The sequence below is a fragment of the Equus quagga genome, chromosome 3 (assembly GCF_021613505.1).
Source record: "Equus quagga isolate Etosha38 chromosome 3, UCLA_HA_Equagga_1.0, whole genome shotgun sequence".
In the NCBI taxonomy this organism is placed as follows: Eukaryota; Metazoa; Chordata; class Mammalia; order Perissodactyla; family Equidae; genus Equus; species Equus quagga.
In genome coordinates this window covers 3,433,571-3,439,840 of record NC_060269.1, presented here as the reverse complement: position 1 = coordinate 3,439,840, position 6,270 = coordinate 3,433,571, and positions in this window count along the sequence as shown.

Here is a 6,270-nt window from a genome sequence, read left to right as displayed (position 1 = left end):
ATAAAATAATCAGTAGCAGTAAAATAAGGGAGAGAATACTAAAAGGTCTTTGGGGTAAGAAGTGAGGGGAAGGAAGACAGAGCATCGAGGAAAAAAAAATTTTTTATTGAATCCTCAAAGATAATTTTAAACTACTCACTTTCCCACTCAAATCCTTCTTGCTGCACATGGATTTTGGCCAGAATTGTTGGTAACAGTATATCCAAAATATCTAAGTACTTAGTATTTTGTTATCAAGTGTGGCGTTCAATTACTCTATTTGTAAAAGTACAATTGTCCAACTGGTTTGTAATTCCCTGGGAGGGAAGTGCCACACACGACACCATCCAGAGTCAGTGAGCATGAACCGAGAAGGCTTATGCCTTAAGAAGAATTTGCAAAATGCTAATGAAAAGAGAAAGTAGAAATGCTACTGACACTATTTAGTTGCACACCTCCACTAGCTGTTTAAAAACTAATCCCCCCACCGCCTTTAAGTTCCTCTGACTTGCGTCAGGTACGCTCCTTTGTCTTCTCCATACAGTGTCGATGCACTTCTCTGTGTGCTCTCTGAGCGTCCGCGTGCCCTGCCTGAAATCGGGATAAAGAATGTGCCTGCGTCAGTGTAAGGGCTGGAGGAAATAACCAGCACAGCGCCTGGCCTGGAGGTAAGGCTCAGTGAGCGCCAGCTGTAATGATGACAGCTCTCGTCGGGCCCTAACAATGCCTTCAACTCAGAAGGTTGGCACTGTCACTGCCCTTTCCTCATCCCTGCAGCTTGACCTGCCGCTCCAAAACTAGATTGTGAGACCGGCCAGGAGAGTAACTTGTGTTCTGTATTCAGCCTCTGTACCTTGTGTGATGAAGGAATAAACTTGCCCATCTTCAGTCTTACCCACATCCTTCCTCTCCAGGTGCACATATGTGCTATGATTTTCCTGGAGAGGAGACGGAGGGAGGGAGGCCCCGAAAAATCTAAATATCAGGGGAAGGAGGAATCTCAAAAGTAACAAAATTGACTTCCAAGACCTTCCTTTTATTTGGATAAAGTAGTGGTGCCAGCATTGGAACAAATGTTTCGTTTAATGCCCAAACTGGCAACAGTCCAGGTGTCCCTCAACAAGGACGAGGGGGGAGGAAACTGGTATATTTGTAAAATAGACTACTGCTCGGCAATAAGAAAGGTTAGTGATGATACGCCCCACAGCATGGTGACTCTCAAAAAACGTGCTGAGTGAAGAAGCCAGACACAAAGGAGTGCCTATGGAATAACTGCCTTTATCTGAACTTCTAGAAAGGCACAAGTAACCTGTGGTGATAGAAACCAGAACAGAGGGCCGGACTGGCCGGGAAGGAACATGAGAAATTTTTCAAGGGTGGGAATGTTCTAAATCTTTTTTTTTTTTAATTTTTTTTTTCCTTTTTCTCCCCAAAGGTCCCCGGTACATAGTTGTATATTCTTCGTTGTGGGTCCTTCTAGTTGTGGCATGTGGGACGCTGCCTCAGCGTGGTTTGATGAGCAGTGCCATGTCCGCGCCCAGGACTCGAACCAACAAAACACTGGGCCGCCTGCAGCGGAGTGTGAACTTGACCACTGGGCCACGGGGCCAGCCCTAGGAATGTTCTAAATGTTGACCAGAGTGTTGGCTACCTGGGTGGATGCATTTGTCAAAATCGAACTGTGGGTACCAGCTGGGTGGCATAGTGGTTAACTTCCTGCGCTCTGCTTTGGGGTCCTGGGGTTCCCAGGTTCAGATCCCAGGTGCAGACCTAGCACAGCTCATCAGGTGACGCTGTGGCAGCATCCCACAGAAAATAGAGGAAGACTGGCACAGGTGTTAGCTCAGGGCCAACCGTCCTCACAAAAACACCAAAAAAAAAAAAAAAAGCCCCACAAAAAACTGAACTGTGCATTTCACTCTAGGTGAATTATATCTCAGTAGCACAAATGTGAAAATAAAATCCAGTATCTTGGGAGAAAAGGACCTGGTGAAGAAGACAGCTCCCTATTGTGAAGCGGCTGTCCGCAGTGACAGTTAGGTGATGTATTGTTATTACGACAGTGAGGGGTAGTTTAGCATGTAAATAAAGAGGAATAGAAGAGAAAGTGGTTCAAGAGTAACATTTCTCTTAAAGAATAACCGTCCTCTCCCTGGAGGCAGCCTGGCCCGACGGACGATGTGGGATTTTCCCATGATTCGCGGCGCGGCCGAGCCGTGGGCTCCCTTCTCCCCGGGGTTCTCCCACGTCCCGTGCAGGAGCGGGTGCAAGCCCCCAAGCTCTGCCCTGACCTTGCTGCGTCGGCAAGTCGTTAACCTTTCTTTCTTTTACTTATAATAATGAGTGAAAAAAGTTTTTATTTCTGTGCGGTAAACACCCTTAAAAAAATTTTTTTTTATGAGGTGACATTGGTGGCTTGTTTTCTTCCTGTGCTGAAAGGAGCGAACTGTAACACAAGGAATCTGAGCTTCCATGGTCCCTGACAGCCGCCCTCTTAGGTAGATTGTCGGGGCTTTGCGCTTGGCCCTGATTAATGACATGTGTAGTCAATAAGATCTGAAAGAATAAAGTGTATCCACAAGGTCAAGTATGTGCCGGCCGCCCGGACAGCTGTCCCACAGCGCTGACTTGCGGCTGCAGCTGGGGACCAAGGGACAAACCTCTTTTCCAAGTCGAGCAAGAATCCGGTTTAGGAAGGATGTGGACAGGGTACCTAGTCCTCCCTTTAGGCAAGAACATACTCAAAGTAAACCAGATACTTGAAAGTCCATTTTTATTCTGATTTTAAAAAACAGTAACACATAGTTTTTGCAGAAAATTTGAAGTTGCAAGAAACTGTAAAGGAGGAAATAATAACCACCTTTTTATTTTTTCCACTCAGACATCATTTGTAATATTCCTGTATGTATCCTTTCAGTCTTTTTTATGTGTCTATGATATTTTTAATCTTTATAAATACTTTCATTTACAATATTCACATATGTAATAAATGTATATCATTAAAATTTTCCATGTTGTTTTCCCATAAATCATTTTTAACTACTATATTCTAGTCCAGGCATTCAGCCACATTTCCAGGAAGTATCATAGGCCCTGTAGGCCATATGGTCTCTGTCCCAGTGGTACAGCTCTGCCATGGGAGTGGGAGGTAGCCGTGGACAATATGTAAACAAATGGACATGGCCATATTTCAGTAAAACTTTATTTATAAAGAAAAGACAACAGCTGGACTTAGGCTGCAGGCCATTATTTGCTGACCTCTGGATTTTAAAAATCTAGTCTATTGGTTAGGAATATTTCAAAATTTACCTGACCAATATCCTGTTGTCGACACACAGGCGATTTTCAATTTTTTCGCTGTTATGAACAATACTGTGATATTTACATCTCTGATGACTTCAGTAGGATAAATACTGAGAAATGGAATTGGTACTCAGACTATCGTTACATGAAAAAGTACACATGTGCACATGGGTGAGCTTTGCCTTTCCACTTCTTGGACATAATCTCTGTTAAAAGTGTGATCTGTAGGGGCTGGCCCTGTGGTGCAGCGGTTAAGTTCGCACGTTCCGCTTCAGTGGCCTAGGGTTCCTCGGTTCAGATCCTGGGTGTGGACCTACATACTGCTTGGCAAGCCATGCTGTGGCAGGCGTCCCACATATAAAGTAGAGGAAGATGGGCATGGATATTAGTTCAGGGCCAGTCTTCCTCAGCAAAAAGAGAAGGATTGGCGGTGGATGTTAGCTCAGGGCTAATCTTCCTTAAAAAAAAAAAAAGTGTGATCTGTATCCTCTCAGATTTCTTGCACACTTTCATAGATTTTCCCCTGTAAGTGGCATCATACTGTGCTTTTGGTTCACTCACCTGCTCTTTTCACTCAGCGGTGTGAATTCTCAATGTTGAGAATCTTGCTGGGTGAGAGAGTAGTGATCTGCTTCATCCTTTTTTGATAGCCGTCAGGTGTTTCACTGAGTGGACTCTTTCACTCAATAAACATTTTCTGAGCACTGAGTGCTGTGCACTGCTTTCAGCACTGGGGACACGCTGTGAACAGAACAGGTGTTGCCCTTCAAGGCGCTTATTCTCTGGGGGGAGAAGACAGAGAGAAGATGAACAAAGGTGTATGTGTCAGTTAGCGATAAGTACCATGGAGGAAACAAGGCACACAGGGAGGCTGGTAGGGATTGCCATCCGTGTGTGTGTGTGTGTGTGTAGCGGGTGCTGTCTTATATCAGGTGTTTGGGGAAGGCCTCTCTCCAATACTGAGCTGATCACCTGATGGAAGGCTTGCAGACACCTGGTGAGAGCAGTGCAGATAGAGGAAACAGTGCAAAGGCCCTGAGGCTGAATTGTGCAGGAGTTTTCCAGGAACAAGGAGCCATGTGGCTGGGGTGAGGAGGCAGGGGAGGGGTGGAAGAGATGAAACCAAAGAGGTGGCCAGGAGGGCATGGTGGAGACAGGCTCTGACTCTGTGAGATGGTGAGCCATTGAAGCATTTTTGAGAAGGAAACCATCGTCCAGTTTGTGTTTTAAAAGAATCACTTTGGCTGCTCTGTAAAAGGGCAGAGGTGAAACCAAGACCACTAAGAAATCCACGTAAATCTGCCACAATTTCTTAGCCAATCCTCTGTTAATAAATATATAGGTTATTTTTAGTTTCTATTACCAATAGTGCTAGAATAAATATGGCGGGGTTGTTTTTTATTTATTGTGATGAAATTCACATGACAAAATTTACCAATTTAACCATTTTTAATGTACAATTTGGTGGCATTAAATACATTTACAACGTTGTATAACTACCACTACTATCTATTTCCAGAACTTTTTCATCATCCTAAACAGAAACTGTGTACCCATTAAACAATAACCCCCCATCTTCCCCAGCCCCTGGTAACTTCCACTTTCTGGCTCTCTGAATTACCAATTCCAGATACCTTCTATAAATGGAATCATACATTATTTGTCCTTTGGTGTCTGGCTTATTTCACTTAGCATAATGTTTTTAAGGTTCATCCATGTTGTAGCATGTGTCAGAATTTCTTTCCTTTTCATAGCTGAGTAATATTCCATTGTATGTATATACTAATTATGTCTATCCATTCATCCATTGATGGACATTTGGATTGTTTCCACTTTTGGCTATTGTGAATAATGCTGCTGTGAACACTGGTGTACAAATATTTGTTTGAGCCCCTGCTTTCAATTCTTTGGGGTATCTTATTAGGGGTGGAATTTCTGAATCATATAGTAATGGCATGTTCAACTTCTTGAGGAATCACCAAACTGTTTTCTGCAGCAGCTGTGCCATTCTACATCCCCACCAGTGATGACGAGGGGTCCAATTCCTCTACATCCTCACCAACAATTGCTATTTTCTGTTGCTTTTCTTCCCCCGTCATAATAGCCATCCTAATGGGTGTGAAGTGGTATCTCATTGTGGCCTTGATTTACATTTTTCTAATGACTATCACTGAGCCTCTTTTCATATGCTTATTGGCCAGTTGTATGTATTCTTTAGAGAAATGTCTATTCAAATTCTTTGCTCATTTTTGAATTGAGTTGTTTTGTTATTGTTGAGTTGTATGAGTTCTTTATACATTCTGGATACAATTCCACATATATGAATTGCAAATATTTTCTCCCATTTTGTGATTGTCTTTTCACTCTTTTGATAGTGTCCTTTGATGCACAAAGGTTTTTATTTTGATTAAGTGCAATTTATCTATTTTTTCCTTTATTGCCTGTGATTTTGGTGTCATGCTTAAGAAACCATTGCCCAATTCAAGGTCATGAAGATTTTCACCTATGTTTTCTTCTAAGAGTTCTATATTTTTAGCTCTTAAATTTATGTCTTTGATCCATTTTTTAGTTAATTTTTGTATGTGGTGTACAATAAAGGTCCAACTTCATTATTTTGCATGTGGATATCCGGTTTGCCCAGCACTATTTGTTGAAAACACTGTCCTTGCCCCATTGAGTGGTCTTGGCACTTTTGTCAAAAATCAATTGACCAGGAGAGTGATGTCACCATCATGGCAGAGTGGGCTCTTCCTTCAGAATGTCCCCCTAAGTTACAATGAAAAGGCCATTCACAAACCAACAGAGGATATTCACACATCACAAAAGATGTCTGAGAGACCCATGCATCCATTCACCTTAGGGTGAGGTACTGGACCCCCCAGGAGGAAGAGGCAGGAAGTAAGGGGATCTCCTCTCCCTCCCTGGCAGTGACCAAGGGCATGGGACTGTTTGTGGCTCTGAGAGGCAGTGGGGAGGGGCAGCTCTCCA